This window comes from Oncorhynchus gorbuscha, linkage group LG02, assembly GCF_021184085.1.
Source record: "Oncorhynchus gorbuscha isolate QuinsamMale2020 ecotype Even-year linkage group LG02, OgorEven_v1.0, whole genome shotgun sequence".
Taxonomy (NCBI): domain Eukaryota; kingdom Metazoa; phylum Chordata; class Actinopteri; order Salmoniformes; family Salmonidae; genus Oncorhynchus; species Oncorhynchus gorbuscha.
This window is the reverse complement of record NC_060174.1, coordinates 21,886,930-21,905,364: the sequence shown is the minus strand read 5'-3', so window position 1 is coordinate 21,905,364 and position 18,435 is coordinate 21,886,930. Positions and strand designations below refer to the sequence as shown.

Below are 18,435 nucleotides of genomic sequence, written 5' to 3'. Positions count from 1 at the left end.
TCAAACATATTTTAAGACTATAATTAATATATTTTACTTCAGAAACAAGAGTAGGGCTAATTATGAATCTCAGGTTTCAGCATTAATGAATTATACGTCTAACTTCCTTACTCCGCAAAGTCAAGGTGAATTTGCATCACAAGGTAACATTATCCCCCAGGCTATTTAATCGTGGCACTCAAAATAGCCAAACGGGATTATACAGTAATAGGGCAGATGTGCCAAATTACACCTCTCTCCCTCCCTCCTTCGGTCCCGCTCCCATCCAAAGGACTAACAGCCCTCAACGCCCCCCCCCCCCATCTCCCCTTTTTCGTCGCTGATTTGAATAACGGGACTCTGCAGCGCGCATCTGCGCTCTTTTGTTCAGTAGCGCTTGGCTTCTGGGGAAGTGAGCATCGTTCTCACTCGGATCACTTATTGTCTGCCTCTCTTCTCTTTGCGTGATAGGATGGACACCAACTAGGCTATATACAGAGATATACCCCGTTTTTGTCTTTTGGGCCTCTCCTACACCCGATTCGTTCGTTTTTTTCCTGCACTTTATACAGTTTTGGTGCGGCTTGATGGTTCACCTCTGACTGTGGCTCGCAAATAACCGAACACCTGCAACGGATCAGACCAACGTTCCTCAGGCGGTATCGCTCTACATTCCTGAGGACTTGACAGAGACACCAGAGCAGCTCACCTCATAAAAGGTGAGAACAATGTGTATTACTGTTAAATAGCCTATTCTAGTATGTTACATTACGATTAGTCTTTTTGGAGTCGCTTAATAGGAAACTGGAGAAACCGCTATCTTGGTTCGTCGTTATCATGTAGAATAGTCTACAGTAAGTAGCTCAATAAGGATTAGGATAGGATATCTTCACAAGTCAAAACGAGCTATATGGACACGCATTTTCTACCGCTGTATTTAAATGTTAGGCTATGCATGTCTTGAAAATGCTTCAGTATTTAGTTTTCCATGTGAACATTGGCCTATCACTACACTCAGGGTCGCCCCACACTTGAATTACTAAATTGTCATCGTGGTTTTAATTTCAAATGTAATTTTATTATAAAAAGTTTTAGCCATGCTTTTACATGATTTAACCCTTTCCAATCATGTTATAACATATGTAGAATCATTGTTTATACAACAATTAGCCACTCTTAGCAAAGAAGAAAAGTTCATGCTTGACTGAATGATATTTGAAGAATGATACTTGTCTGTCCCTTTATGATCTAACTGTTAGTCATGTGTGAATAATCCCTGCTTTGCGTGATATTGTGGTCTGCAAAGTCACCGCCATCACCACGGCAGGGGTGCGACAGAAAATGTGTTTAAATGTGACACATTTAGAGCAATTTAAGGGGATGTTTTAATAGCTTATCGGCTCTCTTATAAAGCCACTTAATTGTTGACGAGTCAATTAAAAGAACATCGACCTTGACGAAACCAACCGGATGAGAATCTGAGCAAGCTTGAGTAGAGTAGAAATTCTGAGTAGAGATTCTAGTCTTTCATACAACCGAGACACTCCATTTAGTATGATATGGTACGTTTTGTATGGTATGTATTAATTTGTGGATGTCAATCATCCATTTGTATGATACGCTATGAATTACAATTCGTATGATATGTTACAACTTGTAATTTGTATAATATGTTACGAATTCCAATTTTATGAGATTTACATTAGCTAGGTGGCTACTGCTAACATTAGCTGCGTGGCTAAAGTTAGCTAGGCTAGTAGTTAGGGTTGGGGATTAGGAGTTAGGTTAATTAAAGAGTTAAGATTATGGTTAGGGGAAGGGTTATGTGGAAGGGTTATGTTACATTCTAAGTAGTTGCAAAGTTGCTAAAATGCTAAAGTTGTCCATAATGGGAATCGAAAACGCAACCTTTTGGTTGCTAGAAGTTTGAGTTATACTCCCGCCCATCCACCCTGACCAACCTCCCTCCTGTCGTTTTTGCCTTAAAGATGCACTATGCAGAATTCACTCTGACCATTTCCTGGTTGCAAAAATTCTTATAGTTTGCCTAATTTCAGGTTTTGTGACAAAACAAGCAAGTATAGTGTAAAGAATCATTGTACCACCTTAACAGCTGTGAAATGTATTTTCCATAACCAAAAATATTGTATATTCAGCTGTTTGTAGCTGGTGTACAAAACCAGTAAAAGATGCAAAAGCGAAAGCGAAAATGGGAAGCATAGAAATAGCGCACATAGAACAGATCTACCTCATCTTAGACTTGCTTTCAATGAGAATGACATATCTATAACGCACATTTCTTTATGAATTTGGTCCAGTCGCCCCAAAAAGTTACATATTGTATCTTTAAGTGACCTTCTGTCCTATGTAACCATACCAAATGTAACATACCATACTAATTTGGGTGTCACGGATTCACATTTGCTATGTTACGTCTAGTCTATGACAACAGGCTGTGTAAAGTCGACTACCAGGGAGCCCTGTCTGTAAATCCTGAAGCAATGACAACTAGCTAGCCGAAATGGAACCTGAGATGTTATCTTTGATGGCACTCTGTCAAAAATGGATGTGTGTTGGCTGGCTGTGTGTTTGTATACTTTTTGCTGCCTGAAAACAAACAACTCCTGTCTCCTGCTCAAACTGATAAAAGTGCGTGCCCGAGTGCTGGTGGAGGTTGTTGCGTCAGACTCCAACATGCCTTTTTGCATCTGACAAAGATATGATGCAGCTGAACAGCATAGGCTACATATGTATTTTCAGTGTTATATTTTCAAAGCGTGTCAGAAAGAGAAAGCGGCAGAGGCATGAGGGATATGCTGGTTGATAGACTGTAGGGAGAGGGGCCTTGTCACATAGTGACATTGGGGACATTAAAACACCTCAACTGCTGTGTTATTCTTTTTTCCCTTCACTTGGTTGAACAGTCATATGTGGACATGTGTGCATGGAAAATCGTTCCGCCCTGTCACTGACCCGTGTTGGGGGCCATCAGTTCCCTGTGTTTCCTGGGTGGCACCTGTGGAAACCGGAATGATCCCTAAAAAAAGATGATGAGCTCTAATCCTGTTAGTGAGACAGGCACCGATCTATCTATCTCTCTTGTCACTGTCTATCTCTTTCCTCTCTCTCTCTTTCTCTCTCACGCTCCATCTCTCTGTCTTTTAAATCGTATCTTCCATTTTCTCTCTGTCTCTCTCTCACTCTCTCTCTAAATGCAGTTTCAGTTCAAATGGCTTTATTGTCATGAGAAACAAAGCAAGTGAAATAGACAAGAAGTAAAAGGGAAATAATCAATAAAAAATGAACAGCAAACATTACATTCACAACAGTTTTTAAAGAATATTGTCATTTCAAATATGATATTATTGGGAATGTTGACGTATGAAAGGGGAAGTAAATCAACATATATAGGTTGTATTTACAGCGGGGTTTGTACTCCGCTGGTTGCCCTTTTCTTGTGGCAATAGGTCACACATCTTGCTGCTAGGGTTCCACACTGTGGTATTTCACCTAATAGATATAAGAGTTTATTAGGATTGGATTTGTTTTCAAATAATTTATTGGTCTGTGTAATCTGAGGTAAATATGTATCTCTGATGTGGTCATACAGTTGGCAGGAGGTTAGGAAGTGTAGCTCGGATTCCACCTTTTGTGGGCAGTGTGCACATAGCCTTTCTTCTCTTGAGAGCCAGTTATGCCGATGGCGGTCTCTCTCGATAGCAAGGCCATGCTCAAAGTCAAAGCCTTCCTTCATTTTGGATCAGTCACGGTGGTCAGGTATTCTGCTACTTTGTATTCGTTGTTTAGGGCCCAATAACATTCCATGCTCTGTTTTTTGTTTCCAATGTGTCAAATGTTTTTTGTTTTTGTTTCCTCATGATTTGATTGGGTCTAATTGTGTTACTGTACTGGGGCTCTGTAGGTCTGTTTGTGTTCGTGAGCAGAGTCCCTGTACCAACTGGCAGACGGGACACTTCTCCAAGTTCATCTCTCTGTAGGGTGAGGGCTTTGTTATGGAAGGTTTGAGAATCACTCATATCAGTTGTCTCGGTCTATCTCTACCCCCCCGCCCCCCTCTCTCTCCAGGTTGAAAGGCTAGCTTGCTGACACCACTAAACTAACCTCAATAAAGGTGTTCTGTGGCACTGCTAATTCGGTTGCTGCTCCATTTTTCTTCTTTTCACCAATGCATAACAGAGAGTTAGCGGCACACTGCTCCCCGGTGGCTGTTTTCCAAAGATGTCGACGAGTGCCAAAAGCTGCTGAGAAATACTGTCATCACAAGGGGCTGAAAAACAGATTGGGGAGAATTCAGAGTATTACCTGCTTTTGCATGGGTTGATTCGCTCCGTCTTTCAATAATGTGCCGCCCTGCTCGGCTGCACACAGCTTAGCACCGACACTTGTAGCGAGCGACGTGAACGCAGAGAATTCAATTTTGCACTTGAGTAGCATCCAAGCCAATGAAATAGCGTTTTTTTTAGGTTTCACTCATGTAGTAAATTAATATTGACTTAATGAAGCAGCCACTGGCTGTTGAATTAACAAAATCACTCCCAAACTTTTTCTTAGGAACATGACAAACTGCAGGGTATCCAAATGGCTGCAGAGGGTTCAGATGGTCAATGGTGCCTGCCAGTATTCCTGCTGAAAGCAATACCCCATTCATACATGCAGTACAAAATGGTGCTTATTATTGGTTGTGGGGGGATAGGGCGTTATGCCGACAGACACAAAGACTAATTTATAGACTTAGACAGCCCTGATCCAATTAATCAGTACAAATGCTCACAGCAGCCTCCATGTAACATTAATTCTGTGTGTTTGTTTGTGTGTGTGATCACTGTGCATGTTTGTGTACGTGTGTGTCTGCACGCTCATGTGTGTGTGCTGTGGGCACATAGCCTTTCACATAATGCCACTTTAAGAATATTTACACATCTCGCATTACTCATCTCATATGTATATACTGTATACTGTATCCTTCACTATCTATTCTTTACTATCTATTGCATCTTAGCTGCTCTGTCACTGCTCATCTATATATTTTATATTTATATATTCTTATCCCATTCTTTTACTAGATTGTGTGTATTAGGTTTTGTTGTGGAATTTGTTAGATATTACCTGTTAGATACTGCTGCACTGTCGGATCTAGAAGCATAAGCATTTCACTACACTCGCAATAACATCTGCTAACCATGTGTATGTGACCAATAAAATTTGATTTGATTTGCTGCTCTTGCTTTTTGCCAGTCTCTCCCTCATATTGCCAGAATCCCAGAGACGTTTCATCACCTTAATGAACGTGGGGCCTGTCAAGAGAATCTCAGGCTGTTCTCAAGCCTCTGGCCTGGCATAGCAGAGTTGAGGTGTACCCAAGCTGTAGCAGGCTGTTGGCTTTCATTTGGCGTTAGCAATGCTCTGGCATTAACCACTTTGGCTAACCACAGTGTCAGGCTGCAGGCACAGATGTGCCATTGGCTAACCACAGAGTCAGGCTGCAGGCACAGATGTGCCACTGGCTAACCACATACAGACAAGGGCGAGCAGTCAACAAGGCAGCGAGGGGTTACCAGATAACTCTAAGCAGACACAGCTTGTGAATATTCATTGGAGTAACAGACCCCGAATGCATAATTCAATGTGGGCATTTTGCCTATTAAACACCATCAATAAATCATGACATCTAGTAACTGTTTTTCTCTTTTAATGTGGAGCACAAATGGGCTTCTTCAAAGATTGGGGATTGAATATCTTTCTCCCCTCTCTTATTTCGTGACCATTTTGGTTGGATGCATCCATGTTTAGTGATATGGCTCAGGTGGCGAATGAAATGGTCTGTGTGCTGCTCAGGTTGGAATTGGATAGTGATTCTGACTGAAACCCATAGGGGAAGAATGCTAGCTGTTTGTTTCACCAATTTGCTAGTGGTTTCTTATCTAGAACAGTTAATCCTCACATAGAGAGAGAAAGCAACCTCCCAAGGGGATCTGGAGTGTAGGAGGCTGCAGTGTTTTCAGCACCGTGACTGCTACGGGACCAAAGCTCTCATTGTCTCCGATGCTTCCTCAAGCACAGCAGACTCTGTTACTGCTAAATAGAGACAAGAGTCGCTACACAGGAAAGGAGAGAGAGAGAAAAAGAGAGAGATACTTCAGGGTTTGAACACTGAATGGAGCCACTCCAAAGTCTTTCTTCCCCTCCCTCCCCCACTCATCTGCTTCTTATTGACTGAAGAGTGTGACATGGTAGTGGATGGCACCATGACAGAGTTCTGGGCTCCCAGCCCTGGTATGTCCTGCCATCCAACAGACACCCATAAGCCTTTAAACAGAGAACACTTGTCAAGGGTACAGATGGGTGAGGCATTCCTTCATGTCTTCTGAACACGTAGTTCCCAGAGAAGCTGTATGTTTTGTGAGTGGGTTGACTGGGGTTGTGTTTTGATATATGGGGAAAAACCAGGTCGTCTATATGATATTTTGGAAGATCTTAGAGAAGGAAAACGGTTGCCATAGCAGAGAGACGTAGAAGGAGTAACATACTGTAAGCTCTTCAAGCCCCCATTACAGATAATAATTCCTGGGGTACTCCGCCTGTCACAGGTATTTCTGAAGCCCAGAGTCTGTCGGAAACCTATTAGAAGAAGCCCAACTCTAATCATATATCTATCTGCCTTGTCTGAGTCTGGGGGGAGACCAAGACAAATCGCGTTGGATTCATGGAAGAATGGAAAGTAATGTAATTAATTTAATTCAAATCCCTCTCGGACCTCAGTTGTGGCGCCTCTCAATTTCTATTTGGCGGCTTTGTGAATGCAATCTGCCTGCTCGCTATCGGCTTGTGCTGCTATTGATATTAGTTATTAGTTTCTCCCCCTTGTGTAATTCAGAGATGCTCATTAACATGTTAAAAAGATACAGAAAGCTTTATGCGGCTTGCCTTAGTGAATCATTTCTCTTTAATGTGGTGGCTTCAAAAAAGCAGTAGAGGTGTTTTGTTCTGCATAGAAAATGTAATTAAGTTTTCATATTTTCCAGAACGAAACACATATTTTAATCCTCTTTTTCCATCTGCCTTCCTGAAGGCAAAAGCTCAGAAGCTCATGTTTCTTGATTTTTTTAGTTCTAATGTAATATATGCCATTATTATATTCTCATTTCTACAGACTGATATTCTCACGATCAAGATCCTATTTATTGTACTATTCTGTTAGTTAGTGTCCTGAGTCACCTTTCTGAACTGTATCTAGGTGGATTTAGTTAGTGTTTGTGTTGGGAGTCAACCTTGCAGTGATTGGAGAATTTGCAGGCTCTGTAGCAGAAGCTACCTGTCTGATATCAACAAAGCCTCTCTTGTACTGAGGGGATACTGGAATCGGCTGAGCTGGGCAGAATGAGCTACGGCAGCTTAGAAGAGGGCTGAGGTTAAAGCACACTTCCTCTGTAGATGGTGCACATGCACACACACACACACACACACACACACACACACACACACACACACACACACACACACACACACACACACACACACACACACACACACACACACACACACACACACACACACACACACACACACACACACACACACACACACACACACACACACAGACACACAGACAGACAGACAGACAGACAGACAGACAGACAGACAGACAGACAGGCAGACAGGCAGGCAGGCAGGCAGGCAGGCAGGCAGGCAGGCAGGCAGGCAGGCAGGCAGGAGGCAGGCAGACATCTTTGCAGTCAACTTCTCCTCAGTGATTTGAATTGCTTTTCAGTTTTGTTTGACAAATTTAGACTGGTGGGGTTGTAACCAATTCCCTTTTGTAAATAACTATCATCCTGCAGAATAACAGAGGAGGGGAAATGCAGAAAAGACAGAGAGAGAAGCAGTCCAGAGATGGGGCTGGTTCTGTTTGCACGGATTTGCAAGGATAATCTGTTATTTAGCAGAGAATATATGGTCTAAAGTGTGTGTGTGTTTGCATGTCCCCGTATGGGTGTGTGTATCTGTATGTGCACGCTTACTTATGTGTGTATGTCACAAAAATACAACATCTGTCAGCATCAGCATAAGTGTTGCACCATGCCAACCCAAACCCTCCATAACCCCACTCTTCCCACTGCTGGGCGTTCCTCCCAGAGGGGTATCCCTGCACCCCTCTCTGCCCCCCTACCCTCTGATCCAGTGTGTGTGTGTGTCCCAGGTAGCACGTCTCTCCCCTGGCAGCCGACTGTGTGGCAGCATGGCCCCTGTCCACTCAGCTGTAATTAACAGGCTTTTATGTCTGTTTGTCTGGCTGGAATCACCTCTAGTCAGCAGCAGTCACTGCCTGGGTCCAGCAGGGTTTGTCTGGCAGCTGGTCACACATCATGCAAGCACACACACACACACACACACACACACACACACACACACACACACACACACACACACACACACACACACACACACACACACACACACACACACACACACACACACACACACACACACACACACACACACACACACACACACACACACACACACACACACACACACACACACACACACACACACACGCGCTATGTGTCTGAGTGTGGGGGCTGCACCGACGACCCACTCTCTGTTCAGATTGATTTGAGAGCCCTCCCAGTGAAGGATGCCTCTTTGCTCGACACCACTATTAGCTGGGTCGTTGATCACTGGCTGCTGTCACTAGAGCCACTAGAGCTAAAGTACCAGGCCAGTAGTAGGAGAGTGTAGGCAGCAGCCCTGCACTGTAGTCGCTCAAATTGGTTGTCCAGCTGAAGTAATGTCCAATCCTCTCAGGAAAATACAAAACAAGAGAGAGTAAGGATCTGATATGGAATCCCCAGTCTGCTACGTCGAGGCTTAATGGTGTCAAAATGGCCCCTTATTTTTTTCCTCTTTTGTCCCTTTCCTTTAATGTATCCAAGCTCCATCACCACCACCACCACTCTCCTTCCCCCAGCCTCTCATTTCTCCTCCATCCACAGTCTGTTTTGTTTAGCTGCAGGCGGCTGGCAGAGCTCTAACTGGGCGTCATCTTGTTTGGCCTTAGTTGTTTTGACAGAGACTGATCAGAAGCAGCCAGAACTCCTCTCCCCAAAACACCTCTCCAGCGAGTACCAGAGGACAGCATGGAGGAGAGCCATTAGCTGACTGGCTTCTCTGGGCTTCTGAAGGAGTCAGGGTTGGGGATAGCACTGTCTGTCTACCAGTCTGGAATGGTATGCTAGCATTCGCCTCAATGGTCTTTAATGAAAAAGATGAGCAGAACACCTGAATGCGTCTGATGTAAAAGCAGAGATAGGTTAAGATACTGTAGGATTTGCCATCACTCAATTAGAATTCAGCTGCTTGCATGTGCCATGACGTTGGCCTCTTTGGGTATAGCAAGCCCACCCCCCTCTCCCTGCCTCCCCCTTGCCTCCTTCAACTAGGCTGTTGTGGTCAGAGGTCGTAAATTCCTGAGAAGACCCTGCCACATGGCCACATAGTAGAGAGAGGGTCAACTTTCATAGAGGACAAAGGAAATCCTTCCACCTCACAGAACTTGAGGTGCAAACAAATGTCATGTTCCGGAGAAAGTGTAAAAGATCGTTGAAGAATCCAGCTACGAACTGGTCTGTTTGTCACAACTTGGGGAAGCTCATGGGAGATGGTGTGGAATCACCACACCATAAGCTCATATAACACTGTTTATATAATAGCCTCAGATATGAGGTTTACATCTAATTGTTGTAGAAGATGAATGAGTGAGTATGATACTGTTTGTATAATTGTGTAAAATGATTTTGGACTGTTTAATGAAGAAAAATATTCCCTTTTGATTTGAACTAAATCAGAGGACCGCCCCTGAGCCCAGTTAGGGTCAGACATCCTGGGACAGCCTTTTCTGCCATTCCCAATAATAACCCCACTCCGGTTTTTGATCAGCAGACCTAGCTTACCTCAATTACGAGATGGCTAAAGATAGTAAAGTTACGACACATGCAAAGCATTTTCTCAAAGAGGATGAAGAAATACATCTGCACTGTGGTCATAAAGTCTCTCCTGTGATTTATTAAGACAACATTGCATCAGACCACAGTGGTTGGGGATGTGAAAAAAGTGCCGGAATAGAGTTAACCTCTTAAGCCCACCCGACACGCAGGCGCCCCATCTAGCCATCTGGAAATGCAAATGCGCTACGCTAAATGGTAATAGCACTCGTTAAAACTCAAACGTTCATTAAAACACACACGCAGGGTACTGAATTAAAGCTACACTCGTTGTGAATCCAGCCAACAAGTCAGATTTTTAAAATGCTTTTCGGCGAAAGCATGAGAAGCTATTATCTGATAGCATGCAACACCCAGAAATACCTGAAGTGGACGTAAACAAAATAATTAGCATAGCCGGTGCTACACAAAACGCAGAAATAAAATATAAAACATTCATTACCTTTGACGAGCTTCTTTGTTGGCACTCCTAGATGTCCCATAAACATCACTATTGGGTCTTTTTTTCCGATTTGAACTTGCAACCTTCCGGTTACTAGTCCAACGCTCTAACCACTAGGCTACCTTGCCGCCCCATGTATTCCATGTATTCCAGATGTTTCTGGCCATCCTGCCCAAAGCGCTGTGGAGGAGATGGATGGACGAAAGATGGTCCACTTCGTCACATTTTAGAGACAGTGTGTTCGAAACTTCTGAAGGAAGTTTCAATGCCAATCCTCCATCCATGCTCCCATCCATTTCATTCAAACCTGATTCCCGCTCGTTATCTTCACAATCGTCACACAAGTGCTTTTGAATTAACGCCAGGTGTATTTGTTTAGTTCATCTTTACAGTTAACCTCTTGAAACGAGCAATCCCGTATCCGGGATCGTAATTATAGCCTCAAGCTTATTACCATAACACAACGTTAACTATTCATGAAAATCGCAAATTAAATGAAATAAATATATTGGCTCTCAAGCTTAGCCTTTTGTTAACAACACTGTCATCTCAGATTTTCAAAATATGCTTTTCAACCATAGCAAAACAAGCATTTGTGTAACATTTACATTTACATTTAAGTCATTTAGCAGACGCTCTTATCCAGAGCGACTTACAAATTAGTGCATTCACCTTATGATATCCAGTGGAACAGTCACTTTACAATAGTGCATCTAAATCTTAAAGGGGGGGGGGGGTGAGAGGGATTACTTATCCTATCCTAGGTATTCCTTAAAGAGGTGGGGTTTCAGGTGTCTCCGGAAGGTGGTGATTGACTCCGCTGTCCTGGCGTCGTGAGGGAGTTTGTTCCACCATTGGGGGGGCCAGAGCAGCGAACAGTTTTGACTGGGCTGAGTGGGAGCTGTACTTCCTCAGTGGTAGGGAGGCGAGCAGGCCAGAGGTGGATGAACGCAGTGCCCTTGTTTGGGTGTAGGGCCTGATCAGAGCCTGGAGGTACTGAGGTGCCGTTCCACTCACAGCTCCGTAGGCAAGCACCATGGTCTTGTAGCGGATGCGAGCTTCAACTGGAAGCCAGTGGAGAGAGCGGAGGAGCGGGGTGACGTGAGAGAACTTGGGAAGGTTGAACACCAGACGGGCTGCGGCGTTCTGGATGAGTTGTAGGGGTTTAATGGCACAGGCAGGGAGCCCAGCCAACAGCGAGTTGCAGTAATCCAGACGGGAGATGACAAGTGCCTGGATTAGGACCTGTGCCGCTTCCTGTGTGAGGCAGGGTCGTACTCTGCGGATGTTGTAGAGCATGAACCTACAGGAACGGGCCACCGCCTTGATGTTAGTTGAGAACGACAGGGTGTTGTCCAGGATCACGCCAAGGTTCTTAGCGCTCTGGGAGGAGGACACAATGGAGTTGTCAACCGTGATGGCGAGATCATGGAACGGGCAGTCCTTCCCCGGGAGGAAGAGCAGCTCCGTCTTGCCGAGGTTCAGCTTGAGGTGGTGATCCGTCATCCACACTGATATGTCTGCCAGACATGCAGAGATGCGATTCGCCACCTGGTCATCAGAAGGGGGAAAGGAGAAGATTAATTGTGTGTCGTCTGCATAGCAATGATAGGAGAGACCATGTGAGGTTATGACAGAGCCAAGTGACTTGGTGTATAGCGAGAATAGGAGAGGGCCTAGAACAGAGCCCTGGGGGACACCAGTGGTGAGAGCGCGTGGTGAGGAGACAGATTCTCGCAACGCCACCTGGTAGGAGCGACCTGTCAGGTAGGACGCAATCCAAGCGTGGGCCGTGCCGGAGATGCCCAACTCGGAGAGGGTGGAGAGGAGGATCTGATGGTTCACAGTATCGAAGGCAGCCGATAGATCTAGAAGGATGAGAGCAGAGGAGAGAGAGTTAGCTTTAGCAGTGCGGAGTGCCTCTGTGATACAGAGGAGAGCAGTCTCAGTTGAATGACTAGTCTTGAAACCTGACTGATTTGGATCAAGAAGGTCATTCAGAGAGCGATAGCGGGAGAGCTGGCCAAGGACGGCACGTTCAAGAGTTTTGGAGAGAAAAGAAAGAAGGGATACTGGTCTGTAGTTGTTGACATCGGAGGGATCGAGTGTAGGTTTTTTCAGAAGGGGTGCAACTCTCGCTCTCTTGAAGACGGAAGGGACGTAGCCAGCGGTCAGGGATGAGTTGATGAGCGAGGTGAGGGAGGGAGAAGGTCTCCGGAAATGGTCTGGAGAAGAGAGGAGGGGATAGGGTCAAGCGGGCAGGTTGTTGGGCGGTTGTTGGTTGTTGGGCGGCCGGCCGTCACAAAGAGGTCAGAAAGAGGTCAGAGCACAGGGTAGGGCAGTGTGAGCAGAACCAGCGGTGTCGTTTGACTTAGCAAACGAGGATCGGATGTCGTCGACCTTCTTTTCAAAATGGTTGACGAAGTCATCTGCAGAGAGGAAGGAGGGGGGGGGGAGGATTCAGGAGGGAGGAGAAGGTGGCAAAGAGCTTCCTAGGGTTAGAGGCAGATGCTTGGAATTTAGAGTGGTAGAAAGTGGCTTTAGCAGCAGAGACAGAGGAGGAAAATGTAGAGAGGAGGGAGTGAAAGGATGCCAGGTCTGCAGGGAGGCGAGTTTTCCTCCATTTCCGCTCGGCTGCCCGGAGCCCTGTTCTGTGAGCTCGCAATGAGTCATCGAGCCACGGAGCGGGAGGGGAGGACCGAGCCGGCCTGGAGGATAGGGGACATAGAGAGTCAAAGGATGTAAGAGTGTATTGATAGCTAGCATAGCATTAAGCCTAGCATTCAGCAGGCAACATTTTCACAAAAACAAGAAAAGCATGTCATGCAGGTGAAAGAGGACCCAAAAGCGACTTGGCGAAAACAGAGTCTTTAATCCAGTAAAGTAAATACAAACAAAAAAACACAACTTTCACTCGAAATGACGAGGACAAACTGGAGACTCGATCTTGAACAGCAGGTGAACAGCAGGTTGCCTCGGGAAGGCACTTGAACCAGACAGACTCAGACACCTGCTCACCACGCAGCATCTGAGGAAAACACGACACGACAGGGCGATACACAAACACAGCACGGTGAATTCTAGACAAGGAACCGACAGGACAGGAACGGAACACAAAGGAAGAAATAGGGACTCTAATCAGGGGAAAGGATCGGGAACAGGTGTGGGAAGACTAAATGATTGATTAGGGGAATAGGAACAGCTGGGAGCAGGAACGGAACGATAGAGAGAAGAGAGAGCGAGAGAGTGAGAGAGGGAGGGGGAGAGAGAGGGATAGAAAGAGGGAAAGAACCTAATAAGACCAGCAGAGGGAAACGAATAGAATGGGAAGCACAGGGACAAGACAAGATAATAAATGACAAAACATGACAAAGCATTCAAATAAAATAATTTACCTTTTAAGAACTTTGGATGTTTTCAATGAGGAGACTCTCAGTTAGATAGCAAATGTTCAGTTTTTCCAAAAAGATTATTTGTGTAGGAGAAATCGCTCCGTTTTGTTCATCACGTTTGGCTAAGGAAAATTCAGTCATCAAAACGCCAAACTTTTTTCCAAATTAACTCCATAATATTGACAGAAACATGGCAAACGTTGTTTAGAATCAATCCTCAAGGTGTTTTTCACATATCTATTCGATGATATATAATTTGTGGAAGTTTGGTTTCTCCTCTGAATCACATGGAAAAATACATGCAGCTGGAGATTACGCAATAATTTCGACAGAGGACACCAGGCGGACACCTGGTAAATGTAGTCTCTTATGGTCAATCTTCCAATGATATGCCTACAAATATGTCACAATGCTGCAGACACCTTGGGGAAACGACAGAAAGTGCAGGCTCATTCCTGGCGCATTCACAGACATATAAGGAGACATTGGAACACAGGGCATTCAAAATCTGGACCATTTCCTGTATGAAATTTCATCTTGTTTTCGCCTGTAGCATTAGTTCTGGGGCACTCACAGATAATATCTTTGCAGTTTTGGAAACGTCAGAGTTTCTTCTTTCCAAAGCTGTCAATTATATGCATAGTCGAGCATCTTTTCGTGACAAAATATCTTGTTTAAAACGGGAATGTTTTTCATCCAAAAATGAAATACTGCCCCCGGAGGTTCAAGAGGTTAACATTGGTTGATGAGTCAGCTAAACTACCTCTCCAATGCGTAGTCTGGCATAGCGGGGGACTGGGGAGCAATGACTACTTCACACCTCATGCTGTAAACAGCATGCTGATGATCTACAGTTGGATGATGAGGTCCCCACGGTTGAGTCATAATGGCTCCATGCATGTGTGTCCATAGCTTTGATGAATCTATAATGATACTGTATGTGTGTTGAAGCTGTGTCCTGATCAGACGTAGTGCATTACCCTACACAAGGAATTGGGTGAAGGGCTCTGGTCAAACGTAGTGTTCTAGAGAATAGAGTGGCATCCATACAGTCTTCTCTGTGTGAGCAGGATCTTCATTAATTATAGAAAGCATGCAGCAGCACTGTTCTAAATAAATAAGAGGTCTGTTATGAGCTCTTTAAAGCTGTCATGGGACCCCTACTGTGTTTAGTTCTGTTGTTTTCCCTTTAGAACACTCCCTTTAAAGAACACTCTTTAAATGGCTTTATTCTCCCTTTTGTTTATTCCATCCGTTGTATTCACAGAAAATGCTAATTGAGTGAAACTTTAGAAGCTTTTGGATCTTAGCTTGTTGTAATAGTGTTTAGGAACTGTGTGTTGGAGCAGAGATGAAAAAACAAGTAATGTTTAATCAATATGTTTTTGTTTAGAACTTTTGCCTTTTCTAAATGAATTGTTTCTAAATTCTTCTTGTTCTCTGTTGGTGTGAGCTCCCTGTTGAAGCACTGTGGAATTTTTCAGTTTAGCTGCTCTCCTGGCCACATTACCTGCTCTGTGGGCTAGCAAACCTAATTTCTCTTCCAATTTGTCTCTCGCTCCCTCTTCCACTCCCTCCCTCCTTTCTTCCTCCAGACAGCCGCCTGCGTTGCATTTGGTGAGACAGCAGTAGCAGGGGATGGGGAAAGGAAACATTCTTAGGAATTCATTGGGAATGTGTGAGGCATCCATTAAAGTCAGGCTTGGCCCAAGTTGTGCAGGAACAGTTGGCTCCATTGACATGACTGCATCCATCAGACCTGTACTAGCAGGATAATATCAGGATGATTCCAGCTCCAGCACCACACTCCCTCCCTCCGCATCCCACTACAGAGGCACACAGAGGGGCTTATGTTGAGGCAGGCTGGCTGGCTGGGACTTTGAAGGGCTTTTGGGACATTAGAAAAGTTTCCTCTCCATCTGAGCTCACTGACAAACTGAAAAACTGCATGCTTCTGGTCTATGGACTGGAGAAATGGAGAGGAACCGAGGTGAAACGAGGAAGCGAACCGTTACACTCTATCTCCACAGTTACTCTACGTTTCATCATGGCTTCCTTGTTTAGTCACTCTCTCTCTCTTTCTCTCGCTGACTGAGAAAACCAATACTCTTTTCTCAGTCAATCCATGTGATTATGAATACATCTTGCACTGTATCAAAAGGGTGCCGTATTAGATTAGTTTCTGACTGCCATATGTATCGACTGGTTTGTATTGAGAGGAACCATGTGGAAGGGGCTGAGGTTAACACCACCAATCAAGCTAATTAATTGCCCCAATTTAGTCATTAAGACAAATTTGGAATGGAAACCTGACAGGTGTGAGGCTGCAGAGGGTTGTACGTACTAGGCATCAAATGGAAGGAAACTTACTGAAACAGGGAGGGACTACCAGGCCTTGTCCAAGAAGAGAAGCTGCTTTTTCATCTTCTGTTTTCTACGGTGTGCACTAATGAATATGAACCTGATCCACGAGAGCAGTATTCTCACTGGCACTTCAGCACAGCCATATAACCTCACCCTCAAGATGCCATGCATGTCTCCACGTCTACTACTATTACAGACGTTGATATGCTGATATGTGTAGTACGTGATGTTGTGTGCTGATGCTGTCTTTTTGAGCTCTCTCTCGCTCTCCATTGATGGCACTGCAGGCTTCTCCTTCTGGCTCAGATTAGACAGGCTATGTTAGGAGGAGGGGACATTGTGCATGGGAGGGTTTGTGTACCATAAATGATTTGAGGTTTAGGGGTGGGTGACGTTCTGTACGTGATATATACAGTAGAGATGTGAGGTAGGGTAGGTTGGCACCTTGGGTTCTGTCAGTGCTGACTCTGGAGGTATAGGGAGTATCCCTTCATGGATCCAAAAAGTTGGACTCATTCTGAAATGGACCTGGGGCTTTCCCACCCAGACCATATATATATATATTTTTTTCTTTTTTTTCCCCTTCCAAATATAGAGACCCATTCCAAACAGACCCGAGGACAAAAGACCCGTTCCGTATGGACCTGGTCAGATGCAGACCAGTCCAATCTGATCCAAGTGATGGAAGCAACAGAAAAGTCATTTTTTAAGCTACTTTATTAAGCTGAGATGATAAAGCACAAGAGGAGGGAGATAGAGGTGCTGCTCTAGCAGGGAGGGAGAGAGCAGAGACAGCAACAGACATACCAAGCCGACTTGCGTTATATGTAGTAGACTAATACCTGCCATAGCTAGGTTATTTATCATCAAATATGATCACATACTACCTTTCTTGACTGCATCAAACTAACATTAGCTAGCTAGGTGAACTGAGGCTGCAGTGCATGCGCTTTCTCATCCTACAGTTACAAATAACAACTCCATTCAGAATATTAAATAGCAGCCTACCTGTTGGCTTTTGGTTATCCTTTTAATCCCATGTTCTGTTGATTAAATAACTCCTAACTTTTGCCACATGGAGGCTCTATGACTGTAGCCTATTGCCACTTTGATGACTTGTTTTGGCCAACAACAATAAGTTACATGCGTCACGCTCCACTCTTGTGAAAAGCAAGAGCAGTAGCATAAATTATACCATTTCTCTCTCTCTTTCTACTGCAGTAATTGTGTTTGCATCTGTACGGGCCCTTCTGGACAAGTCAGTTAAAATTACACATACCCGAGACCCATGACTGGACCGGGTCCCGGATCGGGTCTCGGGTATTTGGGTAGAGGTGGATCTGTGAAGACCTTTAGTAGGGAGAACAGGAGGGGGAAGAGAGGTGTAGCACAGAGGGGTAGAGGGTTTAGAGGAGAAATAGTAGTCTGTTGACAGGCTCCCAGAGTGAGACCTTCACAACGCTCTGCATCTGCCAAGACACACTCATCAGTAATCAGAGAGAGAGTGCGAGAGAGACAGAGAGAGAGAAAAATACACTTCTACATGAGTGTGGATGCTACCATGATTATGGATCATCCTGAATGAATCGTGAACAATGATGAGTGAGGAAGTTATAGATGCACAAATATCATACCCCTCAAAAAATAATAACCTCCCCTGTTATTGTAATGGTGAGAGTTTAGCATGTCATGGGGGTATGATATTTGTGCTTCTGTAACTTTCTTACTCATCATTATTCACGATTCATTCAGGATGATCCATGGCAGCATCCACATTAATGTAGAAGTGTTTTGAAACATATTAGATACTTACCGGTATTCACAATAAAAGTGATTTCAAAATGACACAGTACATTATTCACCATTCATTTCTTTTGGGCACAAATTAATCAGAAACGCAAACAAAACAAACCGCAAAAGCATCCAATTTGTGGAGACATAAGCTTGATGAAGTCATTGCGTGCTATGAATGTGGGACCAAATACTTTTTTCTACTTTAATACACATAGAAGTGAATTTTTACCAATACTTGTGCTCCCCTAATATAGTGAGACTATGTGCAAAAAGTGCTGTAATTACTAAACGTTTCACCCGATATGGATGACAATACCCTCAAATGAAAGCTGACAGTCTGCACTTTAACCTCATAGTCATGGTCTGATTTCAAGTCTAACCTTTTGGAGTTTAGAGACAAAATAAGAAAAATGCTTTACTGTCCCAAGAATGATAGCGGACA

The 18,435-nt window shown here is 44.3% G+C and overlaps 1 protein-coding gene across 1 annotated transcript in view; it reads left to right on the top strand.

The window, feature by feature from the left end:
- Window positions 1-391: 391 nt before the first annotated feature.
- Window positions 392-18,435, top strand: part of ncanb (neurocan b) — a 380,232-nt gene continuing 362,188 nt past the window's right edge. The window contains exon 1 of the mRNA XM_046304575.1: window positions 392-698. The gene's annotated coding sequence lies outside the window, so the exon portion shown is untranslated. The remainder of the gene's footprint in view (window positions 699-18,435) is intronic.